Source organism: Heterocephalus glaber, unplaced genomic scaffold, assembly GCF_053883595.1.
Source record: "Heterocephalus glaber isolate CG9 unplaced genomic scaffold, H.glaber_assembly_v1.0 deba00001600, whole genome shotgun sequence".
NCBI lineage: Eukaryota > Metazoa > Chordata > Mammalia > Rodentia > Bathyergidae > Heterocephalus > Heterocephalus glaber.
In genome coordinates, this window is record NW_028258372.1 from 17,548,754 (window position 1) to 17,576,680 (window position 27,927).

General features: G+C 40.6%; 1 long non-coding RNA gene across 8 annotated transcripts in view; it reads right to left on the minus strand.

Moving 5' to 3' along the window:
- LOC106010086 (uncharacterized) overlaps nt 1–27,927 on the minus strand; it is a 133,914-nt gene that overhangs the window by 49,821 nt on the left and 56,166 nt on the right. For all 8 annotated transcript variants that reach the window (XR_015444550.1, XR_001184036.3, XR_015444551.1 and 5 more), the window contains exons 2-3: nt 26,792–26,947; nt 26,184–26,265 (exon numbers count right to left, since the gene is read on the minus strand). This is a non-coding gene — a long non-coding RNA (uncharacterized LOC106010086). The remainder of the gene's footprint in view (nt 1–26,183; nt 26,266–26,791; nt 26,948–27,927) is intronic.

Here is a 27,927-nt window from a genome sequence, read left to right on the forward strand (position 1 = left end):
TCTCCATCAATTTTGCAAGATAATTTTGCAGCGTACATCAATCTGGGTTGGAGGCTGTTTTCTTTTAAGGGTTGGAATATGTCACTCCAAGCTCTTCTTGCCTTGATGGTTTGTGTTGAGAAGTCTGCTGTGATTCTGATGGGCTTTCCTTTGTATGCGATTTGTTTCTTTTCTCTCACTGCTTGTAGAACTTTGTTCTTTTGTTGAGTTTCTGGAATCTTAACAATTATATCCCTAGGTGCAGATTTTTTTTTGATCAAGGCTATTTGGAGTCCTATATGCCTCACTTATCTGTATATCAAGCTCTTTTCCCCTGCTTGGGAAGTTTTCTGTGAAGAGATTTTTTATGTCACCTGCACTCTCTCCTGTGTCTTCATTGACTCCAATCAGTCTTATGTTATTCCTCTTTGCATCACCTAGCAGCTGCTGGATTGATTTCTCATGTTCCCTTATAATTTTGAAGCAATTTTTCTTTTCCTGGTCACTAATTGCAATCTTATCTTCTATATCTGAAATTCTGTCCTCACATTAGCTTATTCTGCTGTGTAGACTTTCAATGGAGTTTTTCATGTCCTGGAAATCTATTTGCATCTGTTTTATGGATTCCATTTGTTTCTTATGTTGGGATTCCATCATGTTCCTGAGCTCCTCTCTAGATCTGTTAATGATGTCTTGCACTAGGGGCACAATTTCTCCTGTTATCTGAGAAATTATTTCTGATTTCATTTTTTCCAGATCCCCTTTTGTTGCCAGTTCAGTGGGTCCAAGTGGTTGAGTATCAGAGTGTTCCATCTCATTTCCCTTTGGGGTTGCTGTAGGTGGTCTGGAAGTCTGGTTTTGAGACTTACGTGTTTTCTCATTTCGACTGGGGGGCAGGGGGCGGAGCTGCCTGCATGGATTACCTCCTCTGAGCTGGGAGAGGTGGGACAGGGGCCAGGAGCAGCAGTACGGATGATGGCCCAAAAGCCCTTTCCTCTGGCCTGGGAGCAGCGGGAGGGATGGTGGCTGGGAAGCCCCTTCCTGTGGTTCAGGAGCAGTGGGATGGCGGCTCGGAAGCCCCTACCTCTGGGCCTGGAGCCGCAGGACTCAGTACTGTGGTCTGGTGGTCCGGTGTCCTCTGCATTTTTGTAGTGTGGAACCAGGTGGCTGTACAGAGGAGCAGGGGAAGGGGGTCCAGTGGTTTGTTGTCGCGGCACGGGCTGATTCGGCGTGTTCCATACCACTCGGGACCTTGGTAGGCCATGTGCAGACCTGCCTGTCTGCAGCGGGCTGATTAGGCCGTGTTCTGTGCAACTCGGGACCTTGGTAGGGTTTCCGCAGACCTGCCTGTCTGCAGCAGGTTGATTTGGCATGTTCCATGTGACTCGGGACCTTGGTAGGGCATGGGCAGACCTGCCTGTCTGCAGCGGGCTGATTTGGCATGTTCCAGGTGACTCAGGACCTCGGTAGGGCATCGAGGCCATACTCTTAAGTGAAATGAATAGGACACACATGTGTAAATACCAAATAGTTTCTCTAGTGTGACAAACTGAAAGTGTAAATAAGGACTAAAAGGTATAACAGATAATGTGAAATAGGAAGAAAAGGGGCAAAGGGGAAGGGGAAGTGGGAGGGGTAGGGGAAAGGAAAGAAGGGAATGGAATTAAGATGAGAAAAAGAAAAACTGGAAACAAAGTCTTTGTAAATAGTGAAGGATGGAGGGATTGAAGGGAGGGCAGGGGAATGGGGGAAAAATAAGAACCAAGGAAGATTATGTAAAGGTGCAAATTTCCAATGATGATTGTCATTGTACTGTATAGCTAAAATGTACCAATAAAATTAATTTTAAAAAAGATTAACCAATAGATGTCTTTGAGAACCCATAGATCACTAAGGATGTCAGCTCTGTATGCTTTCCAGGAAAATGTGCTATATTTGAGCCATTTCCTTGTCCTTTATTTCTCTCTATCTCACTGTGGGACCCTCAAATGGAGCAGGCATTGAGTCACTGAGACTCATGAAGCAAATGAAAAATCAGTAAGTAGATTCCATATTCCTATGCTGAAATTCTCTGAGAAACATTTACTTCATATTCTGTCTATAGGTTGAAAAGGGCAACCATCAAACAATACAACTAGACCAGAGCAGCTTGTTCAAAGAGGGATCAGAAAATTCACTGCTTGGATATTCTTTTTCTTGACACTTTAGATATTTTTTAATCACACATAACACAAACTTTACCATTTTAACTATTTTTATCAGTTGTGAGCAGTTTAATTTCACAACAAAAGGTACACAAACCCCAGTATATTGTTTATTCCAAACACTCACAAACTTCTATTACTTCACCACCATAATGACTATTCTGAAAATTATGTCAATGTGTAGGTAAAGGAGAGATACAGGTGAACGGTAAAATTTCTATTCACAAAAACATAGACTACTCTAAAACACTTTTTTTTAATGTGTGGAAAGGAAAAACTATTGCCATATTAACCAGTTTAATATCCACACTGCTGAGCAACCATCAACATCATCAATATCTAGGACTTCTTTATCTTCTCCAACGCAAACTGAACTCATTGAAAAATAGGTCCATTTCCCTTCTCCCAGTTCCTGGCATCTTTTCATTTTCTGTTTCTGAGAGTTTGACCCTGCTAGTACTTCATATAAATTGAATCAAACAGTATTTGTCTTTTTGAGACCGGGTTATTTACTCAGTGTAGTGGTGTTAAGATTTATCCATGCTGTAGCACATGTCAGAAGGTCATTCCATTTTTAGGCTAAATAATATTCCCTGTAAATGTATAATACTAATTTTGGACCAACAGAAGAAGGAAGAATGTTAAGAACCTACTATTTCCCCCAAAACGTGGAAGCAATGGATCAAAGATCCCACAGCCAAAGCAATCTGTAGGCTAGCTTCTCTGACTCTTTTACTGATTCTGGAAGTTTTAAAAGGAAGTTTTAGTCTTGAAATGAGAAGATTGTTTTTCTTGTCAGGATTCCAAATCCCAGCAAATAAAATCTGCTGGGATCTTTAGTCTTCACCCCTGAAGTGGCACCTAGCATACCTCTGAAAGCAAACTGACACTCTTGAAAGTGTAAATAAGGATTAAAATGATGAAAATAATAATTGATAATTTGAAATAGGAAGAAAAGGTCCGAAAGGGTAGGTGAAGTGGGAGGGGAAAGGAAAAGGAAAGAAGGGAAAAGGAAAGAAGGGAAAAGAAAAATTATGAGAAAAGAAAAAAATGGAAAGAAAGTCTATGCGGATAGGGAAAGGTGGAGGGGGTGAAGGGCGCACAGGGAATGGGGAAAAAATAAGAACCAAGATACATCATGTACAGGTACAAGCACCCAATGATAAATGTAAACATATTGTATACCTAAAATGTACCAATAAAAGAATTTAAGAAAAAAAAAAACTGACACTCTCTCAGGGCTGTATTTCAGCATCTGTTGGTGGGAAAGAGAAAAGAGTGTGCCTGTTTTGGTGCCTTTGTTTCTCTCATTCGAACTGTTCTACACACGAGTTTTCTGTATTGTAAATTCACTATGAGTTCTAGGAAAGCTATTTTGGTATGTGCTGTTCTTCTCTTTCCCTTACTACTTTGGTTCTAGACAACTGTAGTGCTTGGTAAGAAATGAGGTAGACATTGGTACAGAGTGGAATTGTTAGAAACAAGACTTGAATATCCAAAGATTCACAGAAAATCTCAGGTATAGAAAGCCACATAGGTAGATGACATAGACATGGTCCACATTCCCAGAGGTAGAGCCCTATCTGAGTGTATCTATAGGGCTATGAGCCATTATGGTCACTATTTAATAATGTAATCATAGTCACATTTTTGGGCAATACTATTTCTTAAGTGCTTCATGTGCATTCCTTTATTTAGTTCTCACAATAACCCTATGAAAGCTTGTATTGTGATCCCCATTTTATAGATTAGAACAGGGCGAATAATTTCTATGAAGTCACACAGCTAATAAAAAATAGAGCTGGGATTCCAGCTCATGTGGTGGGGGTCTGGAACTTGCTCTTCAGCACTCTTCCATCTGGTCTTGCTTAATTCTCGAACTCAGAAGCTGGAAGCTGAAGAAAGCCAACCAGTGACCCACCTCATCTTGAAGATACCTCTAGAGGATCTTATATGGCCAGTCTCTCTGGGGAGTTATCAAAGTGGCAATCACATGGGGATACTCTGAGGAAACAATACAGGTCTCTTTTTCATCTCACCCCAGGGACAATATCTGGTAAACTGAGCCTGAAGAGCGCATTGAGGGATTAAAACTATCAAAATTCTGGGGCCGGGGATTTAGCTCAGTGGTTTTGCTGCATGCTGCGCAACCACAAGGACCCGAGTTCGATCCCCAGTACCACACACGCACAAAAATAATAAAATAAAATAAAAAATAAATAAAACTATCAAAATTCCTTTTTAAAAATCAATCACCACTTAACATTAACTGAATACCTAAATGTCCAGCACCATGCTGGAAATTATGACAGAAAATAAGAAATATGACATGATTCTTCCTTCTCTAAAACCAGCCCCTCTGAACCTATACAGAGTCATATGAAAGTAAGTGTTTGGTTTTTGAACACACGGGCCTTGAGCAGTGGCTGGTGATCCATTCAGAGGATCTCTGCGCTAACTCTGATATGTGAAGGCTGCGCATTTTGTCCAGAAATCATCATTCAACATTGTCTCTAGCACAGAGATCCAGTCACTTCCCATGTCCTCCTCAATGTGTGCTGCTGCTCAATTCCTTTAAGGATTAAAATAGTCCTTTACAACTTCCTTACTTTCTTTGCCTATTATAGGGTAGCCAAGATCAGTTGAAGTTGAAAGAGAAAAACATTCACTGCACATAAAATTAACCCCACTTAAAACTAACCAATACCAAGGGGGAGACCAATGTCAAACACAAACATTTCCTCTGTGTCCAAGATGAGAAACATTTCTCCCAGCTTTTTGGTCATGCTCATTACTGTTAATTTTCTGGTTCATTTCATGAGACTTTCCCTGGGTCTTATTTGGGTTGCTAGAATCAGAAACGACAACTGGTGAACCTACTGTAAGTCAAGCATTGTGTGAACTCTGTTGTTCCTAGTCATCCTGGAGCCACCCTGGAGGAAGGAATGTAGCACACACTTCACCAGGAAGAAAACTAGAACCTCCTTTTGAAAAGTTTTGGTATCAGCTGAAAGATATTGAAAGGGACTTAGCAGGTTCAAAGGTCTGAAGAATAACACACCCTTGGCTTTTCCAAGCCAAGGACACAGAAGGACATTTTCTCCAATGTATCCGTCACCCAGCCCTCACCTGGCAGCATCCTTAGAAATCATTTGTCCTGTGGCCTTAGCTATATTCTAGCTTAGGTGGTACCCAGTATTTTATTAGTGTGTTCAACATCCAGCTGAACCTGCATAAACTAGGGTTCTTATGAAAAAATGCATGTTTTATAACTCCACTTAAGGCTTAATAGCTTCAAGTCTTGGAGAATGGGGCCCAGGAACAATGTTCTTTAACATTCCCAGGGTGTCTTTCCCTTACTCTTAGTCTGTCAACCCTTGAAAGGGCAGAGGGACTTCAGCCAGTGTGGATTTGGGTGAGGGGCTATTAATCCACTTGGGAATAGTAGGCTGGCAGAACATGTCTTCAGCAGAGGAGAATGATGACCAGGGGAGAGCCAGGAGGGAGAAGTGACCAGGAGCCTTTGGCTCTGAAAGAACTTTGGGGAAATTCCAGAACTGTAAGGAACCGTAGGCTTAAAAAACAAAACAAAACAAAACAAAACAGACCTCCCTCAACCTGATTTTATATTTGCCTAAGGATCAACCAACTTTTAATCTCAGACATGAAAAACAGATTTCTTGTTCCTATTTCTCAATATCCCCTTCAATACCTCAATACCCGCTTCAATCTCTTTCCAAGTACCTCTTGCCCAACCTGTACTTTATCCAAAATGTAGGTTGGATCCAAATGGAAAGTTTATTAGCAGAAAAGAAGAGGATGTGAAGCTGCTGGGGATCTATTGGTTGCTATGGGAACCTTGCTGCTACAGGGTTTGAATGGCTTTCTGTTCTCTGACGTCCAGTTTTTTAGGACAAGCCCTGGCATTGGCAGGGACTGGCACCATATCCTCTGTGTCTCCTACTTCCGGCATCCGGCCCAGTGGCACACACCCCAACAGATCTTCTGGTAGCAGGCAGGGTGTCCGGGATTGAATGCTTCCTCCTGACCTCTTGCTCTGCTGCTGCTGCCCTCCCCAGCTGGGAAATGAAGGGAAGCAGAGGGTGTTTCCCAACTGATTGAAGAGAAAGTCCTTGTTTTCCTCTTCATTTTAGTATCTCTTTCCTTGTCATCCAAACATGAATTGTTGGCCATTTGCCTGCCTCCTGCTGGCCAGCTGACCTTGCTGTTCTCAATTCTGAATTTCTATTTACATTGTAGGAACTGCATGATTTGTTTTCACTCAGCTCAGTACACTGGGTGAGTTGCTGTCTCCAGGGTGTCCTTTTACATTTTGCTTCTGAAGCTTTTTAGAATGTGGAAATGACCACCATCCAAATGACTAGTGCCACAATAGATAAGAGTTAGCCTACTTGCAAGATCCCCATGCTGGGGATGGGGAAGGTTCCCAGGGAGCTAGCTCATGCTGTGTATGGACTACATACCACTACATTGGAGGTCACCATCTCATCTACCAATTCCTCCAGCTGCCAAAGCCTTGCTATTTTCGCAGGTCTGGACCTTTACAAGTCTATTCTCCTGCTTGAAAAGTCCTTGCCACCCATTTTTACTTTTGCCCATCAGGGCTGGAATGCACTGGACCTTGCTTTTCTCTCTAACAGCATAGCATACCCTCTCCTTTTCTTACTCACCTGGCTCTAGACACACACAACTCTTTTGGAGTTCTTAAAACAGGCCTAAAGCAGCAATTTTCTGCTTTAGCATCTTTTCACATCCAGATTCCCATATCTGAAACACTCTGCTGTTGTTTAGCTGTAGTTTGGGTATTGGTCAAAGGCCCATGTGTTGAAGGCTTGGTCCCTGAGTGGTGGTACCGGAAAGTAGCAGAACCTTTAAGAGGTGGGACCTAGTGTAGGTTCTTAGGTCACTGAGGGTATGAGATAGTTTGCACCTGACCCCTTGAGTTCTTGCAACAGAATTGCTATGAAAGGAGCAAGTTGGCCCCTCTCACTCTCCCTGCCTGTAGCTCAGTTCAGAGATCCTACTACCGCAAGCATGCCTGGCATTGCTATCTGCCAGGAGGTGATGCAGCCTAAGTGAGCCCTTGCCACAGAGCCTGTGCTGTGCCTTTTGGACTTTGAGCCTCCCAAACCCCTTCCTTATAAAGTTAGCCTGTCTCAGGTATTTCCTTATGGTAATGAAAAGCTGACAAATATACCCTCTTACCCAGCTTTACACATGGTTGGCTCTCTCTTACCCTTCACATCATGTCGAACAACAGTACCTCAGCAAGGCCTTTCTTGATCATTTTAGTTTATGTGCTGCTGAAGCGAGCACTCTTGATCATTTCAATAGGTGCCCTCATTGTTATCTATCTCAGTATCCTTCCTGTTTCTTTTTTCCTTTTCTTTTTCTTTTTCTTTTTGGTATCAGGGATCAAACTCAGGACCTTGCGCTTGTGAGGCAGGTGGTGGCACCACTGAGCTAAATCCCAGCCACCTCTTTTTTTCTTTTTCCTTTTTTTTCCCTTCCTGTTTCTTTCTAGCCTTTTACACTTCATAAATGTTTGTGTACCTGTTTATTGTCTGGTTCACTTGAACTATAATGGTCAATGAATGAATCAGGGAATTTTTCTCTTTCCCTCAATTCTGTGCTTAGAACACTTTATCACAGTGATTAGTGCATAGGGTACTCATTAAATATTTATTGAATAAATGAAAGAGTGTAATTTCTATTCATCTTTTCCAGTTTCATCCTGTTGCTTACTTGAGTAAATCTTTCCTGACTACCTTTCCAATAAACTCACCATTGATGTCTAGATTGTATGTACCCTCTGGATTCTTGCTTGGACCCTAGGTATACCTCCCCATGCCTTTTCTCAAGGCAGATAATGGTAAGCTCTGTAAAGGCAGGGTTTCAACTTTCATTTCCATATCCCAGGATCTAGAAAAATACCTCACATATAGAAGTTACTTGACTTGACTAATGTTGGTTAAATGAATGAGTGAATGACTGTCAAATGATATTTCAGAGATGCACAGAGAAGTGTACAGCTACTATTTCATTCAAAAAGAGTCAGAATAAGTTTTAGGTTCTCAAGTTTCCCAGTCCTTTGTTTTCTCTGATGACATTTTGGTAGTATAGATAAGCAAGGATCTGGTAGAGGACTTAAAGATAAATTAAACCAAGGAAAACCAACTCCTTTACAAGCAAAATGATCCCATCATTACAAGGTTTTATAATATCCATTTTTCAAACTTGAAACACTTAGATGTAAGTTGTTTTAGATACTTCTTTGGGCTTTAGTTCTCTCATAAGTAATGAGAAGGATAAGATCATTTCTAAAGTAAGTCCTAGTGCTATCATTTTATGAATTTTAAAAAATCAAGGTAATTAACATTGACCTTTGAATGCCTTGAAAAATTCTCAGTGGCTTTAATGCTCACTAGGGACAATCCAGGACAGAAGGGAATCCTGTCTGGGAACCTAACCTTTGAGCATCTCAAAGGTTTTATGCTCTTCCTTGAGTTTTCTGGTCTTCCACATGAAATGGACCTATGCTTAAAAGATTATGGGGAAAAAAGAGAATTGAGATCAAACTGATGAAGAGGGGAAGAGAGATTCACAAGACATGACTGTGACTCTATTGTTCTAGCAAGTAGCAATAGTGACGGGGCCAGAGGCAAGCATGGCTGTTCAGACAGCCCATGAGTATGGCTGAGAGGTAAAGAGAGAGCTGAAGGGTGGAGGAAAGTGAACCAAGCAGAATAAATATTGAGGTGGATAAAGGATGAAGAAGATAAGAATAATACACAATCAATAAATACAGTGGAAAGGTGACAAGTCTAGCAATCAGATGACTTTGTATTTAGCTCAGGTTGGCCACTAGCTCTGGTGAAATACTAGAGGTTATTGACTTACAAAGAAAAAATTTTTATTTTGCCTCATGATTCTGGAGGCTCTAGTCCAAGATCAGGTGGTTCCATTTCTTTTGAGCCTCTGGAATGGCAGAACATAATAGTGAGAGTGTTTGGTGCAGCAGTTTATAACTTGATCCAGAAAGCAGGGAGGACTGAAAGACTAGAGTTCCACAGTCCCCTTCAAGAGCATGCTCCTAGTGACCTGAGGACCTGAGGACCTCCTAATGTGTCCCCTCTAGAAGGTTCCACCATCTTTCTATTTTGGAGGGGTGGGTTTTTTTCCACCATCTTTCAATAGTGGCACCACAAGGACCAAGTCTTTAATACACAGACCTTTGTGAGACACTGTTCATACTCAAATCACAGCATTTACAATAACATCTAAGAATAAAATACACCTGTAATCCCAGTACTCAAATGGATAAGGTACGAAGATCACTGTGAGTTTAAGGCCAGTCTGGGCTATATAATGAGTTTGACGCCAGTCTGAACTACATAGCAAGACCTCTTTTCAAAAAAATACAAACAAATATACAAAAAAGAAAAGAAGAAACTACTTAAGGATTAATGTAACCAAAGTGGTAAACTTATACATTAAAACTATAAACATTTCTTAAAAAAATAAAGAAGACATAGGTAAATGAAACACAGCTCATGTTCATGTATAAGAAAGCTTCATTGTATTTTATACCTAAAATGTACCAATAAACTTAATGGAAAAAAAAGAAGGCTTCATATTGTTTAGATGTCAATACTACCCAAAGCAACTACAGACTCAGTGTAATTCTTATCCAGATTCCAAAGATGTTTCTGCAGAAATAGACAAGCTCATCCTAAGTTTGTAAGGAATCTCAGAGGACCCTCAATAGCCAAAACAGAAAAAGAAGGATAGGGTTGGGGATTTAGCTCAGTGGTACTGTCACCTGCCTCGCAAGTGCAAGTTCCCAAGTTCGATCCCTGGTACCAAAAACAAAAAATAAAATAAAAAGAGAGAGAGAGAAAGAAATAGTTTGGTACAAACACCCAATGATAAATGTAAATGAATTGTATACCTAAAATGTACCAATAAAAGAACTTAGAAAAAAAAAGAAGGATAAATCTGGAGGACTCACATTTCCTTATTTCAAAACTATACTAATCAAAACAGTGTGGCACTGGCATAAAGACAGACATATAGACTAATTAGAGAACCCAAAAATACATGGTCAAATGATTGATGACAAGAGTAACAAAACCACTCAATGGAAAAGGACAATATTTCAACCTGTGCTATTGGGGAAGCAATATCCACATGCAAAAGATGAAGTTGACTCTTACCTAACACCATATGCTAAAATTAACTTATAATGGATCAAATACCTAAATGCAAGACTTGAGTCTATAAAACTTTTATAAGAAAACATAGGCCAAAACTTCATAACATTACATTTGTCAGTCATTTCTTGGATATGATGCCAAAGGTACAGGCAATAAAAGAAAAAATGGACAAATTGAACTTAATGAAAATTTAAGTTTTGTGCATCAGAAGATTCTATTAGTAGAATAAAAGGGCAACCCATAGAATGGGAGCTAATAGTCACAAATCATGTATCTGATAAGGATTGATATCCGGAATATATAGAGAACTCCTAAAAGACAATACCAACATTGAACAACTTGATTTAAAAATTGGCAAAATACTTAAATAGAAATTACTCTAAAGAAGAGATACAAACAGTCAATAAGTACCTGAAAAGCTACTCACCATCACTAATCTCTAGAGAAACATAACTCAAACTACAATGAGATACCACCTCACACCCTTTAGCATGACTACTATCAAGAAAACAGAGAAAGTATTAAGTATCGGCAAGGATGTGGAGAAATGTAAATCCTTGTACACTGTTGGTGGGAATGTGAAAAGGTAAAACTGTTGTGAAAAACAGTACAGCAATGCCTCAAAACATCAAAAATCGAACTAATATATGATGCACCAATTCCATTTTGAGGTGTATACCCCCTAAAATTAATAGCAAGATTTGAAAGAGGTATTTTCCCATTTTCATAGCAGTAATATTCACAATAGCTAAAAAAGGGAAGCAACCCAAGTGCCCAGTAACAGATGACAGGATAAGCAACACACACACACACACACACACACACACACACACATACACAAACACACAATGGCATATTATCCAGTTTTTAAAAAGAAGTAGAATTCTGACATATGCAACAACATGGATGAAACTTGAAAGCATTATGCTAAATGAAACAAGTCAGTTACATTTTTCTTTTTGGTACCAGGGATCTAACTCGGGTCCTTGCTCTTGCGCAGCAGGCGGAGAAACCACTGAGCTCTATCCCTGGCCCAAGTCAGTTACTTTTAAAAGACTATATATTACTCTACTTATATTAATTCAGTGGGTTAACTCCATTTATTGAGAGTAGTCAGGATCACGTACACAGAAAGTAGCAATAGAATGGTGGTTCTCAGGGATTAAATTTAGGGGGTTTAGGGAATTATTGGATACAGATTCAGGGTTTTTTTTTTGCCATATTGAATCAATATTTATTTCAGGACATGCCATGTCAAAATAAAACAAAAGAGTCAATCCTTGCTTTTAACAATAATATTGAAATTTTTTCTTTTTCTTTTTCTTTTTTTCTTTTTTTTTTTGTTCTGGGGATCGAATTCAGGACCTTGCACTTGCTAGGTAGGCGGTGGAACCACTGAGCTAAATCCCTGGCCCTACAGTTTCAATTTTACAAGACAAAGAGTTATGAAGGTGGACAGCAGTGATGCTTGTACATTACAAATGTATTTAATAGTACTCAACTACAGTGTATAGTTAAGATGATTAAACATACATTTTTGCTATATATACTTTACCACAGTAAAAATAATTTTTAAAAATTACTATGCTACAGAATTGGTCAATAAACTTGCAAAAAAAATTACCTAAGGGGGAAAAACAATTTTCAAGACCTCTCAAGTGTTTTAGAAAGGCACCCTTGGGTTTTGACAGTGGAGTCACTAATTAATGTTCACTGTGAGAATTTAAAATAATCATTCTTCTAGGACTGGAAGTCCCATTTGACCCAGCTATTCCCCTGCTGGGTATCTTCCCCAAAGAATTAAAAGAATCATACCATAGTGATATATGTGCACCCATGTTCATAGCAGCACAATTTGTAATAGCTAAAACTTGGAAGCAGCCCAAATGCCCATCAACTGGAAACTGGATAAAGAAAATGTGGGGTTTTAAAAAATAAAATGGAGTACTACTCAGCCATAAAAAATGAGAAATTAAAGACATTTATAGCTAAATGAATGCACATTGAGGAGATACTCTTAAGTGAAATAAATAGGACACACATGTGTAAATACCAAAAAGTTTCTCTAGTGTGAGAAACTGAAAGTGTAACTATGTACTAAAAGGTATAATAGGTAATGTGAAATAGGAAGAAAAGGGGCAAAGGGGAAGGGGAAGTAGGAGGGGTAGGGGAAAGGAAAGAAGGGAATGGAATTAATATGAGAAAAAGAAAAACTGAAAACAAAGTCTTTGTATATAGGGAGGGATGGAGGGGTTGAAGGGAGGGCAGGGGGAGGGGGAAAAATAAGAACCAAGAGAGACTATGTAAAGGTGCAAATTTCCAATGATGAATGTCATTGTATTGTATATCTAAAATGTACCAATAAAATAACATTTTAAAAAATAAAATAAAATAATCAAATCATATACTGGAACAGAAAACTAAAATCTGAATAAAATAAAAGTTTAGTTAATAGTAATGTACCTATGCTGGCTTCTTAGTTTCAGCAAATAAACCATATGATATGATGGTAACTTTGAAAAAATCTTAGTGAAAGGTTAAAAAAATGAATGAAATAGGGCTCAGAGCAGAAAGACAAATGGAATAATACAGCAAAAGAAAATGCTGTCACATTAAAGAAATACTACCAGGAATTTATGGCTCACAAGGAAATAGGTCAAAGAGATCAGGAAAAAAATTTTTTGTAGTCATGTTTTCCCAATTGTTTAAAAGAAAAAATTAATAAATGTTATCTAAATGTTATCTTTATTTTGCCCAAAGGTAACTTATGGGATCTGGAAGGGTTTGGCCAGGATAATGGGTTGATGGATGAAAATATGCCTTTGATGGAATTAAATCCTAGTTAATTAAAGTCCTGGAAAGATTCACTGCACCCAGGGGCATAGGCTAGCCTATCCTTCAACCACTCACATACTCAGCCTGAACGACAGAAAAAACAACCATACAATTCAGAATCTGGAGTTTAAGATAGCAGATGATTAGGTGGAGGGCCATGATGTCAATGAATGGACTTTGAAAGAGATTAATAAAGCTCATCACCATGTAAAAACAGATATTTAAAGACAAAATAATGACAAATAAGAGCAAGTAGCTGCTGTCACTTTTATTCACTATAGTTAAGGCTCAGATCCAAACTCCTTACACAAGTAAATGTGCCAGACTTTTAAGTTAACCAAGCACTTCCTTAGGGCCCCTTCTCCCATAGGTTGCCATCTTCAACCTGGGTCCTTCTTTACTCTCCTGTCATGTAGGATGTCCTTGTGTGGCATTAAACTGTGGTGTTGGAATTGCCTGCCTTGCCCTTTTGCTGTGGCATCTCCATCAGTATTCCATGTCACTGCTGAGCCCTCAACCTCTACTCTATAGACCTCTGCCTCTTTCAGTTGAGGTTATCCACATAGCCATACAGTAGCCAAGCCTTGCTTATATGCTCATGATAGAGAGCCAGAGGGAACCAGCCCTCCAGGGTCACCTCTTAGTCTTCTCTGTGGACCTCTAGAGCAGGTGTCTAGTGACTATGGACTTTTTCTCTTAACAAACCAGATAATAAATACAATATTTGAATTATATACATACATATGTATATATATGTATGTATATATGATGCTGTTGTGCAAAAGCAGTCATAGACAATATCTAACAGAATAGCATGGGTGTATTCCAATGAAACTTTATTTAATGAACATGAAGTTTAAATTTCTTATAATTATCATATCAGAATAATATTTTAATATTATCCTTTTAATCCTTTCCCAGTAATATAAAAAGGTAAAAACTGTACCAATGGAACATACAAAAACAGATCAGATTTGGTTCATGGGCCAGTTTACAGATCCACACTCCATTTCAGCACTGTCTAGTACAGTAGCCATTAGTCGAAGGTGACGACAGAGCACTTGAGAGGTGGATTGTCTGGATCAAGATGTGTTGAAAGTATAAAGTAGACTCCATATTTCCACTAGGTAGTACTAAAATATTAATGAATTTTATGTTGGTCACATGCTGAAATGATAGTATTTCGAATATATTGGGTTCAGATATGTCATTAATTCTAATCATTTTCTTTTAGTTTTTGAAATGTGACTACTAGAAATATGTGGCTGCCATTCTGTTCCTGTTGGACAGTGATGCCCTAAAGACAGTGCCTCAGTTTTTGTGGAATGAATTCATGGGCTGATAGCACACCCTTGCAGATCAGCAGACCTAGCTCAAGAAATGAAGTTTGGTCCCCAAATCTCACAACTGCTTGGACAACAACACTGATGTGCTTATGCTATCAGACTGTGCCACTTCCATCCCAATGCTTTGGTCCAAGTATGGGGGTGTGGCAGTGGGCAAAGGGGAGGTCAAGTCCTGAACTGACTCCACGCCTCCCAGAAGGTAAACATCACTCTGTCCTGGCAGACCTGGATGTTGGGATTACTCCTCACAATCTTTCTTTTTTACCATTTCAATTTTTTCCCCTCAAAATCTAGACCCAGAGCCACTGATCAGAATATAGATGGACTTGTTAAAAAAATACTATAGATCATCAACCTCACTCCCAAAGACAGTGAATCAGGGGCTGGCTTGAGTCTGCATCTGGACAAGAAGCCTGTGAGGCAATGATGTCCAACCTGTGGCACGCACGCTGGCTGCATTAGGCTGTTTGTATCATTAAGAACTCTAAAAGGTTTGCTATCACTCCCCAAGGTGTATCATTTGTACATTCATCTTTGACTTCTGCTGCTTCTGGGATGGTTTTGGAATCCTGATCTATATGGTACTGAGCCAATTTCTTTAATATGGTGGGAAAATAAAGATCATAATAGGTGGAAAGCCTTTATTCTGTGAAGAATTCAAATAGATAACATAATATGATTGCAGCAGTAACTATTGGGTAATCATGATTTATCTTCCTTCTTTATATATCCTCAGACTCTCTATAAAAGAGCAGTGTTAGATTTGAGAGTAGCTCTTAGGTCTTTGAATTTCTTGCAGATTGTGTCATTCGTATTTGGTACAACACCAGCTGCATGTGGGGGCACAATATACTTTAAATAATGTTAGTCAAAATATTCCTAGTGTGTGTGCAAGGAATGAAGGTTTAGCCAATACTCTTCACAAATGATGCCATGGTTTGTGGCTCTGCATTGTAACATGGACCAGAAGTCTGGGTCAACTCATGGTCAGACTTTAAACACTGGGGAAATAAATTAAAAGCTGTTTCTTTTGCCACGTTTGAGATTTTGCTGGTAGTAATGATACATGAAACAAATGACATCTCTCTAAGATACATAACTTCAAAGAATGCCCAGTACAATCTTTATACTGAGCATAAGAATATTTTTGGTTAAAGTTAAGCAAAGTAATACAATTATGAGAGAAGCAGTAATATTCTGCTTCAAGATGACAAATACAGAGTCCCAAGTTATGATCTAGGGAAGGGTTCCACCTTTCCAAGAAGACCTCAATGTGCTACTGCAATTTTGAGCAGAGAATTAATTAAATGTCAGAGAGACATTTAAATCCACAAAGATTTTCATATGCAAACTATAAAATAGTGCCTAGTCTTGAATTACTTCACAGTGATCTATCACTTGGAATGTTTCTAGCAAGTAGTTATTTCACTTTGGTGAAGAAATGGAAATACTCCAGGAAAGAAGGCAAGCATGACTATTTACTTATACATTCCTTTCATCAATATGTGAGAAACTAATGTGAGCCACTAGGAAATATATATAGACTATGCTCTCAAGTAGCCATAATCTAGGCAAAATAAGAAATATTTAGTGTAACCAAAATCCAACAGAGAAAGTGATGCTCCCCATTTGAAGGCTAAAGTGATAATCTCCATTTGAGTGTAGTCTCCTGGTATTGTTTCACATGAGGGTCATCAAAAAAGACTTCAAGGAATGGATGAGCTTTGAGCCAGTCACGTGGTGCAGAATTGGGCTGTGAGGATATGAGGAACTGGTGGAGGAAAGGAAAGGGCATTTCTCTGTGAAGGTTGGTGGGAAACTGAAAGTTTATACAGGGAACATTCTGAACCTGTTGGTGCCCCTGGGGCTTTGGGTCAGAAAGGGAGGTGTGAAACAATTGCCTCATAAAAACAATGCTTTTGTGGGTGGAGGGGATGAAGGGAGGGCAGGGGAATGGGGAAAAAAATAAGGACCAAGATAGATTACATAAAGGTGCAAATTCCCAATGATGAATGTCACTATATCGTATACCTAAAATGTACCAATAAAATTAATTTTTAAAAAAACAATGCCTTTGATCACGACATAACAAGTCTAAACAGAAGGAAAAGTTTATCTTAGGGGAAATTAGAATTTACTAATCTTGCAGTACTAAAACTAAGGACTACACTTTAATGATTGAAGACAGGAGCAATAGCTCAAATAAGGAGAAGCATAGAGTACTTACTAATCTAATGGAAACCATTTACTTAATGTATTAGAATTTAATTATTTTAAAGATAACAAGCCTGTTAGGTTTTAAAGAGAACTAAACAGTGTTTTGGGAAGCCTAATCCCAATCTCAGTGATCAGGTCTTTGCAGAGAGCATGATTTTCTCTGAAAATGCCTTATTCTCAGAGTGTTATCCACTTAAAGCTTGGGTTCAGGCTTCAGGCAGATCTGGGTTCAAGTCCTGTTCTGTAGTATGTAAGATATGTGACATTGGGCAAGTTATTTTATCTAAGTTCCAAATTGATCTGTAAAATGGTGATTATGACCTTTATCCCATAGGACTGTTTTGAGAAAATGCTGGAGAAGTGCTTAGCAGATGACCAGGGCTGTGTTGGTTGTTGCTGCTTGAGTTGAATGGACTATAGGCCCCATTGGTGGTGACATTTCCTTTGGTCTTAATTTAGGGTTTCAAAGGAATAAATAAATATGGTAGAGCTTGCCTGCACAAGGGACCTAACAAGTGTGTGTGTTGCCTGTAACATCCTCAGCAGTGTACTCAAAGGCTACGACTTTGTGCACTTGTAGTACTGAGCGTCCTGGTTACAAGAGAATTTTAAGTATCTAAAGTCTTCACTTATAAATTTCAAAAATGTATGTAAGACTAATTCTGTCTTGTCCCCAGGGCTGAACTGAGGGTTTTGTGGGTGAGAGCTACCTTTAGGCTAGGAGAGAACATGGCCTTGGTGTGATGTTGAACTGGGACTGAAGAAACAGAACCATGGCTGGTCTGAGAAAAAAGACCATGGAAATCTCTTATTGGAGAAAAAAACCCACCAAAATTTACAGGTTTTAGAAGTCAAGGAAACAAGGAGAGTAATGGTCCATTTCTAGAGACATGGCTCAATCCCAAGGCCACAATAATCCTATCTAGGAAAGGTTGAATTCTATAATCATTTATTCCAAGTGGGGCTATGAGGACCAGTCCTAAGAATCTGAAAGAAATGCAGAGGGCAGACAGTGAGGCTGTTAACTCAGGTGACTCAGTAGGGCTTGCATAAGGTTCCCTTTCCCTTCTCAGAATGCTTTACCATGGGTTAGATGTCCTCTCAGGAAGTCCACTGTAGTGGAGCAACAAGATCTCCATGACATTGTGAAGTTGGGACTTTGCAGGACTCTACCAGGCACTCCATGAGCTCATTTCTCAGGGCCACTCCCTCTTTCCTGGTGAGGTTTCTCATGAGACTTTCTGTCACCCATCCTTTGGGAGCACCTCTTGAGATGCTCCCATCAAAGAGAGCTCTCCTCTTCTCTAAAACCTCATTCAAAGCCTGTTCCACTGGCTTCCTCCTGAAGCTTCCCCTGAGCTTACATATTTCAACTATTTTGAAAAGAAACACCAACAGTCAAAAACAGTCAAGCCTTAATTCAGAGTCAGCAAGAACTGTGACCTTGGATAGAGACAACAATAACCAAAACCTTCAATAATTTCAAATATTAAATCTTGGGCCTCTAGAGCCCTCACCAAAGCCACAGCACCATGACATGGGTCTTACTGTCCATCCCAGCAACCCAGCAGTATAAGAGGAGATGTGCAAGAATTTTCTAACTTTTGTGTTTCTTTACTGCATCCTTAATTTTTCTTCCACCCTTGCTTCTTGTCTCTGTGCATCTCCCTACAACCAGCTCTCCACCTTCAGAGCTTTCCCTAGTAACCAGAGAATGTCCAGAATGAAGTAGGAAAAGAAAGGGGTGAGATGAGATAAGAAGATCTTCCCAGAGCTGGAATATCCTAGGTGTTCAATAAAATAAATTCTGAGTTTGGAAAACTTCAAAAAAAAAAAAAAGTGCTTTGGATCACTGGCACTAAAAATAAAATCCCAAACCATTCCTTTTCTTTAGCATTTCTACTGCTCCTCTGTGTCAAACATTTGATGACTGATTCTGGGTCAGCAACTATAATGTGCTGGGCACTATTCTAAATTCTAGTGAGATAGAGGTAAGTCAGATAAAATCCTTGCTTAAAGAACTTACAGCCAAAGAAACTTCTAGTTATTTTTAACATTTATTTATGGGTGTCTTACACACCAATTATGTGCTCATTTCGGGGTTCTCAAACAGTGTAGAGGCGTAACAGAGATGGCTTTGCTGGTAGAAGGAGGCAAGAAAGGCTGCAGCTGAAGGGCAATACCATTAATGAGATGAGGGACAGAAGGAAGGAAGGAAGGAAGGAAGGAAGGAAGGAAGGAAGGAAGGAAGGAAGGAAGGGAGTGGGGCAGGGATCAGTTCCAGGCGGTGGGGGGCAAGGGGGGGCTGTGGCTGCTTTCTGGGCCGTGGGGGCATTCATAGCCCCTGCATGTACCGTCAAAAACACCCATGCCTAGGCTCCTTTGGTCACTATCTGGGTTTTCAGGTAAGGCTGGGCCCGCAGGAATCTATAAGGGGCAGAGCATCCCACCCTGGTCCCCTGCTCTAAGGCCAAGGCTCTTGGGCAGTCTGGAACCTCACATTATATTGTAGCTCCCACTGAGGCAGAGAAGCTTGGAAGGCAGGCCTTAGGCATTGAGAACACACCTGAATTTCAGTCTCAAGAATTAATGATACAATCTTTTTTTCCCCTTAAATTCTTTTATTGGTATAGTTTAGGTATACAATATATTTACATTTATCATTGGGATATGATGTATCTTGGTTCTTATTTTTTCCCCATTCCCTGTCCTCCCTTCACCCCCTCCACCCTTCCCTATTACAAAGACTTTGGTATAATCTTAAGTCACTGGCTCACTCTGAACCTCAGTTTTTCTCAGCTGTGCAATGAGTGCCTAAGCCATGTGGTTATTATGAGAATTGAACAATTAAATCCTGCATAGCTCATAGCTCATGCTCAGCAAGGGGTGGCTGGCATCTTCCCCAGGGACTTGCGATGTGTCTTCAGTAACCCAAGATTTAACCAAACTCTGGTATTGAAAGATACTGTCATTATCAGATTACATGGTCCCAAACTCATCTGAATAACTTGTTAAAAAAATGATTTTTAAAAATGTAGCGATTCCTCACTAACTGGGATCTCATCTTATTAAAAAGCTTCTACACAGAAAGAGAAACCACCAACAGTGTGAAGAGACAGCCTATAATGTGGGAAAAAAATTTTACCAGCTGTTCCTCTGACAAAGGTCTACTATCTAGACTATATAAAGAACTTAAAAAAATTAGACCTTCCAAATTTAAAGACCCAATCCAAAAATGGGCACTGGAAATGAACAGACATTTCTCACACAAGGAAGTATAAATAGCAAATAAACATATGAAAAAATGTTCAACATCATTGGTCATTCCAGAGATGAAAATGAAAACAATGCTGAGATTCCACCTCACACCAGAAAGAATGGCTGCTATCAAGAAATCAACCAATAACAAATGCTGGCAGGGCTGTGGGGAGAGAGGAACCCTGCTCCACTGCTGGTGGGAGTGTAGACTGGTGCAACCACTGTGGAAATCAGTGTGGAGATTCCTTAAAGAACTAGAATTAGAGGTCCCATTTGACCCAGCTACTCCCCTGCTGGGTAGCTCCTCAAAAGATTTAAAAGCATCACACCACAATGATATATGCGCACCCATGTTTATAGTGGCACAGATTGTAATAGCTAAATCTTGGAAATAATCCAAATGCCCAGCAACTGGTGACTGGATAAAGAAAAATTTTTTTTTAAAAAATACAAAATAGAGTACTATTTAGCCATAAATAATGATAAACTAGAGGTATTTATAGCTAAATGGATGCACATTGAGGTGATACTATTAAGTGAAATAAATAGGACACACATATGTAAATACCAAATAGTTTCTCTGGTGTGAGAAACTGAAAGAGTAAACGAGGACCAAAATGTATAATAAATAATGTAAAATAGGAATGAAAGGTACAAAAGAGAAGGGGAAGTAGGAAGGGATGTGGGGGAAAGGAAAGAAGGGAAGGAAAAAATATGAGGAAAAAAAACAGAAACAAAGTTTTTGTAAATAGGGAGGGTTGGAGGGGTAGAAGGGAAGGAAGGGGAATTAGGAAAAACAAGAACCTAGATATATCATGTACAGGTACAAATTCCCAATCAAGAATGTGATTGGGAATAATAACATATACCTAAAATGTACCAATGAATGTAATGGAATAAAAAATGGTGTAGATACAAAAAAATATACAGTGATTCTTGAATAATGAAATGTAATGTCTTTTTTTTTTTAAACCAGCATGCAGCTGTCAGTTGATGAGGCACCTGTTTTCCTTTACTTTCCAAACATTACCAGCACACTCACACATTCCAGGACTAGATGCTAGAGATGACTTATTAAAAAAGGAGTCTTTTGGCAAAAGCTGCTTTCATCATTTAGGTTACGAATTAACTCTCAATAACCAGTCTCACTGAGAAAAACAGTTCTTAAATTTTTTATTACCACGTGTTTGTAGTAAATAATGTTTACTTTCCTTGTGTAAAATTGATAATACATCTTACTCTTTTTTACATCCCCTTTCTCCTTTCTCCCTTCTCTCCATCCATCCTTTAATGCCCTTCCTTTATTTCACACAGGTTTGCAGTACATGATGTTTACATCCCAAATCTGACTCTATATTCTAGTGAGTAGGAATTTTAAATCTATGAATGTTATTAATTATAATGCTACGACTGCAAATTACTATTATGGCTAACACTGGAAGCTTACTAAGTGCCGGGTACTGTCATGTTTTGCATGTAATAGCTCATTTTTCATCAGAGACAAGTCTGTGATTAGTGCTATTATTAGCTAGCTCTATTTTACAAACAAGGAGCTAAGGCATACAGATATTGAGAAACTGACCCATGGCCACACAGCTGCTGAGCAGGAAGCTTGTATTCAGACACGGGCCGTGTGGCTCCTGTGAGTAACTGACCCTCATAGACATAGCTCCTTACTGTCCTCTTAATCTTAGTACACTGAGCCATGTCTTTCTTTTTTGTCATGGAAAGGTGATAAAATTTCATCTTTCTCATCGAAGAATTTATTCATAATTTTAAAAGATTTATTGTAAGGTATTAATGATCTGTTTTATGACTTCTTGTATTTATTTCATTATTTTTATACAGTATTTACTTTTTACTTACTAAAATGATAGCAATTTTTTACTAAAATGAAGCTATAACATTTACTTCTGAAGTATACTGATTTAAATTAAAAAATACGCTTGAAGGAAAGTGATGAAATACTAAATATGACCAAGAGTTCACATAGGTGTCGTCAAAATGGCAAGTGGCTATGATCCGGGGCATGCTGATCACTGCAGAGCCAAACCACTATCTCTGGTCGGTCAGCTGGTGTTTGCCTGGAAGACTAAGCAGCAGATGACTCAAAGGTCATTGGCCAAACTGGCAGAAAGTCTAAATGATAGAAAAAATGGAAGATTGGAGGATCAGGGGCAACAAAGAGAAGGTATATAGAAAAGAAGGAAGTTTGGCAGTGTTTTACCACCCTATACATAGCTGTGTGCTCTCAGACTTCCTCCGCCCTTACCTAGGCCAGTCCCACTTCAAAATGGTAATTATACCAGTGGAGTGGGGTTTTTTTTGTTTTTTCATTTCAGAAAACTCGATTTTCAGACTGACCTTGCAGAAATCCCATGTCTTTTATTTGACACATTATTAATTCTCTGCTGTGCCTTGCAGCCAGTGGTTTCTTAGAATACAGAAAACACAGCTTTAGATACAAAAGTGGATGCACTAGAATGAATGGTTTTGAATGTGGTGATGAACATACAAATGATTGACTCAACCATTGCCTTAAAATCCTGACCTATAAAAAAATGAGCTCTTTCTTTCAACCCTGATTTGCTTTTGGTCAGACACTAGTATAGAGTCAAGCAGGAACCAGACTCAGCTCTTCTGATTCCAGGTTCAAAAAACTTTCCCTACTTCCTCCAAATTTATCTCAGAGGACTGCAAAGAGTATGATAATGACTTCCCTAGCATACTGGGGCAAGGAGTCTAAGATCAAAGGTGTAGGCCAAAGGCAAAACAAGTATTAGAAACCGAAGGAGTCTACTGCATGGCAGATGCAGTGTGTGCTATTCAGCCAAAGAGACTCCAGAGGGACCGAGGGCTGCCTCCTGTCCCTGACATGGAGACTGCTTGGCCCACCTGGGAGAAGAGCAGGCACCATAGTAATCCCAACAGTTCTGCTGTCCTTCCTCTTCCTGTCTCTTCACTCTGAATTCTTAGGATAGTTCCCACGACACACTCCAAGTGAGCTCTGCCAGATGCAGGTCCCGGGCAAGAGCTTTATGCAGATTCCCACATCTGGCAGAGGGCCCACTTGGGTTATCCTGAGCAACAGTTGGTCACACAGAACAGGCCTTTCTTCTATCAGTAGCAATGGAACCCTCTAGCAGGACCCAAGGAAAAGGTTCCTTTCCAAGATCTGCTATGGAAACTTAAATGAGATACATCATCTCTCAGGCTTTGGTTTCCCCATCTACCAAATGAGGCTGCTATTAGGTCATTTCAAAGTCCACTTTGTGACTACTGTGATTTTTTTTTCCTTGAGTAACACAAAATATGAATAGCTGGTTTCAGGCCCTTTCCTGAAGGCAAGTTTTAATACTAGAGAAGATGAAAGGGATGCAGGTCCTGAAAGGAAGAGGTAAAGTCACCACTGTGAGGTGAAGAGAGAGGTGACAATTCAATATATAGCAGCAAAGCAAGAATAAAACATTTAAAGAGATCTGGCCAGAACCAGTCTGCACAAATTTCCCATTTGGACTTCTTCCTCCACTCTGCCTGGCTCCCAGGCATGGCCCCTACGCAGCAGTACCCTGTGCCCTGCAGCAAACATGCCTGCAGCCCACTCTGCTGCAAGAGGCACTGCAGGCCCTGTGCCTCCACCGGCTCTGCTCTCAGCCCTGCATACTGAAGCCAGAGCACATGTGGTTCAAGGAAGGGCGGGGAGGGAGAGGAAGACAGCTCAGCTGGCTGGCTCAGCTCCTGAAGAAAACAAGCTGAAGCAGGGCAGAAAACATACTGTTCCCTGCAATCTGATCACCTCTGTGCAAGCCGCTGGGCTGCACACCCCGGGACGCCAGCCTGCCAAGGCCCAGAGGCCAAGCTGATTAGAGCAGTCAGGAAAGCAGAACTGGGGATGGTTCCCGGGCAGATTAGAAACACATTGTGAGACAGGGGGGCATGCAAGGGTATGCTTGGCAGCAAAGCTACAGGCTGGGCATGGGGCTGGAGCTGCTTCAAGAGGGAGAGAAGAACTGTGCGTGTTGCTGTTTGTGCTTTGAGATTCCAGCTCCCGGGGTGGCCCCTGGCAGCTGTTGAGGCCTCCCAGTGAGAAATCTGGGACATCAAAAGCAGTGGGACAAAAAGGTCTCTGGCCAGAGGGGTGTCTGCCGGCTTGAGGGCCAAGAGCTTCACCTCTGATGGGCACAAGGAGCAGCTATGGGGCTGAGAGGAAGGAAGTTTACTGAGGAAGAGAACTGATGTAGACTAGGCACTTGCTGGGGGTCAGGCACTATGCTAGGTTCTTAAATACTTCATCAGGTTTGGGGTGCCAGTATGACATTCTTACTGAATTGGAAAATGAGAAGCAAATAGCCCCCATCCCCCTCCGTAGGTCAGTGACACCCAGAGTTGCCCAATATCACACCAGTACCATTTGTTTGAAAAGTTAACCAGAGGCCAGCAGGGAATTTTGTCACCAGCAAAAACGTAGAGCATGCACTTTAGCTTCTAGCCCAGACAAGGACGTTCAGGGGTGGGAGGACCAAAGTACTCTTTATGCTTTGGGCCACCACCAATACACCTGGGGGACCCTCTGCCCTTTCAAACGCTCTCCCTGGTGGGCTCCTGGTGGCCTCTACTTTAGCACCACCTGGTGGTCCTGGCTGCTAATTCATGCTGACTTGGCTGGAAATCTCTGGGTTGACCCCAGCTAGTCAAATCACCCCACCTAGCATTCTGAAGGCCACCTGTGCCTTTGCTAACACTGACCTCCACATCACCATCACTCTTTCCATGTTTCCACAATCTTGGTTAGTTCTAGGCTGCTTCAGCTCACTAATTCACCTCCCGTGTTATTTTTAACCCCTTCCCCCATCTTCCTTTGCTTCTTATAGTGCTTTCAGTGCTTCTTCCAGGGAGAAGAAGGTCCTTCTCCCTTCATCCTCCAAGGATTTGGGACATATTTCCGAGGACTTGGTTTGACTCTTTGTGAGTGTCACAATGTTGTACTGTACCCCATTGGAATTTGTGCCTCCTTCCAATACTCAGTGTCCATGTCCAAGGACTGGCTCTGGGCATACCAGCTCAGTCCAGTTACAAGACAAGTTGATTGCCCACCTGCAAGCCCTCCCTGAGAACAAAGCTGCTATGGTTTTCATTAGGATGCTCAGTCCTGGTATCTTATTCTCACCCATGGGACCTTACCAAGGATGGACAGAAAGTTGGCCTTAGGCCCAATGGAGATGGAGGCCAAGTTTGTTTGTTTGTTTTGAGATGGTCTCACTGCACAGTTCAGGCTGGCCTTGAACTCACTGTGTAGCTAAATCTAGCCTTGAACTCACAGTGATCCTCTGGCTCAGCCTTCTGAGTTCTAGGATCACAGACGTGCACCACCATGCCTGGCTTAATGGCCAAGTTTGAGTGAGAAGAGAATTTGCTCATAATGTAAGCTGCAAATGCATTCAGATGAATAAATGTTCATTGCAAAGCAGGAGGAGCCACAATGGGAATTAAGAGGCAGGGTCAGGCCAAGGACATGGGGGAGAACAAGAGGGCAGAAAAAGGAGAAGAGATCTTGTCTTAGAGGTTAATAATAGCTGGTTAATTAAATGCTTTTGATCACTTTCCACTGTAGAGTTTCTGTCAGAATCCTGATGCACAAGGTAGAGAGGCAAACGGAAGTGGACTCAGCAAACATCAGCCACAGCAATGATTCTATGTACCAAAAGTGTACCTAAGTCAAAAAGCACATAGCACTTTTATTGTCATGAAACGTAGCCATAAATTCAACATACACAAGGTAGATTTTCCTCTGTTCAGAATAATTAAAGTAGGTGTCAGTTTGGATGAAAAATACAGCAATCCAAGAAGACAGAACCTGTGGGATTTCTTATTCAGTAAGACCATCTTGAGTTCCGGGTATCTGTGTCTTTTAGATAGAGATGCTGATAAAGAACTGGACAAGATAATTCTCAAAGGCCTCTTTAGTTCTGTTTTGTCTAGGAAGGATGGGTCAAATTAATTCAAACCATGGCTCAAAGTGAAAAGTAATGGTACCGAGGAGGGGGAAATTAGCAAGAAATTAAGAACACACATACACACACACACACACACACACACAAAGAACTCACAAAAGTGACTTGAATTCTGATCCTGGGCCCATCTAAGCAGTCCAGTCACAGAGTCCTCCTTAGTCAGCTCCCAGCTGCTGTCCTTATTAAAAAAAATAAGGAGAAGTAGGTGTTTATTTGATTTCTAATTTTTCAGTCCAGTATACATGGAATTGATCTAGGTAAGTCAGCAATGCAGCAAAATCAACAACATAGGCCAACACAGTAAGAGGAAATCTTCCAGTCTCTTTGGCTGATCTCCAAAATTCTACTCCAGGCTTTCAAAAGCCAAACTTTTTGTTTGAAGGTGAGCCAGCACAAGGATAACCACACACTAATTCCTTGAGCTCAAGCTGGTAAACAGCTAGGTCCAGACCATGCCACGTGGTGATCTCACCCAGCCCTACGTCACAGGTGTCTGGTGAACAGCAGCTGCAGGTAGCATTTCTACCTTGGAGGATTTTTCCAGGCCCCACTTCCTGAGATCTGCTATGATCCATTTCCTCTGTGTGCTGTTTTCCCCCATTCTCATTGCTAGAATCTCCTTGCCCAATCCTCTGCTTTGATGTAGACTCTTTGGAAATTTCTCCTGAATTTAACCTTTTTTCCCCCTGGAGCTCCTCTCTCACCTCCATGTACTGCAGCCCACGTTAGCTGGTTTCTTGGACACAGTGCCCAGTCTGTTTGCAGCTCCCAGGGCTCCTGCTCATTTAGAAAGGAGGCTAAGGGTTGGATTCCACAGTCTGAACAAGAACTTGATGTTTCCATCCACAGCAGCATAGGACCTGAGAGCCAAAGAAGAAAGACCAAATTACAAGTTAGGAGTAGATGAGAAAGGAAATGCATCCTGGGAGTAGATGAGAAAGGAAATGCATCCTGGGTGATAGTAGCCTTTACCAGTTGGAGTATTCAGCTTCTCTCCCCTGACCAGTAGGCCTGAATGTCTTCAACTAAGTTAAAGGGCTATAAAACAAGGAAGATTAATGGTTCTCAATGCTGGTTAAACATCGGAATCACCAGAAGAACTTTTAAAGAAAAACACCAGTGCTCCAACTCCATCACAGGGCAATTAAGTCAGTTTCTCCTGTGCTGGCCCCAATATCTTTTTAAAACATTCTCAGAGACTCTAATCCCGGACAGATTTGAATCCACTGAGATAATGAGAGAATCAGATCCCTTTCTTGGGTCTTCAGTGTCTGTTGCCTCCGTCTTTCTCAGCTGCAGGTGGCCAGATTCTTCTAGAAACAATTTGACAGGTAGAGACAGCTAAGGTTTTTGAGCCATATATGAGTTTGGATCTTGGCCATATCACTTAGAAATTGTGATCTTGGGTCAGTCTTAATGTCTCTGAAGGTATCTGGAGAATGCAAGAGATGGGGTATTTAAGCACCATGCATCTGACAAATTTAGAACATATGTCTGTTCTCTTTCCCGTCACCACTCCAAAAGGGGCCTATTTCTTGATCAGCTCTTCCTAGGAGCCAGTGTCCCAGGATCTGGATGCCTAAGCTACTTTTAAATTATTTTAACTTCCCTTGGCCTCCCTGTACTCCCACATATTGTCCCAGTTTTCATGCTTGGGTTTTGACCTGAGATAATTGCTGAATTTGCTCTAGTCATCGCTTTCTCTAGGGAGACCAATCTTGAGCATCTAACCTGGTACCTCACTTAACCTCTGCCATTATTCCTCCCCAAGACCAGCATCTGGTGTTCACATTTCAGCCATGGTTGTTTCTAGCCTATTGGCAGAGCTTCCAGTACCAAC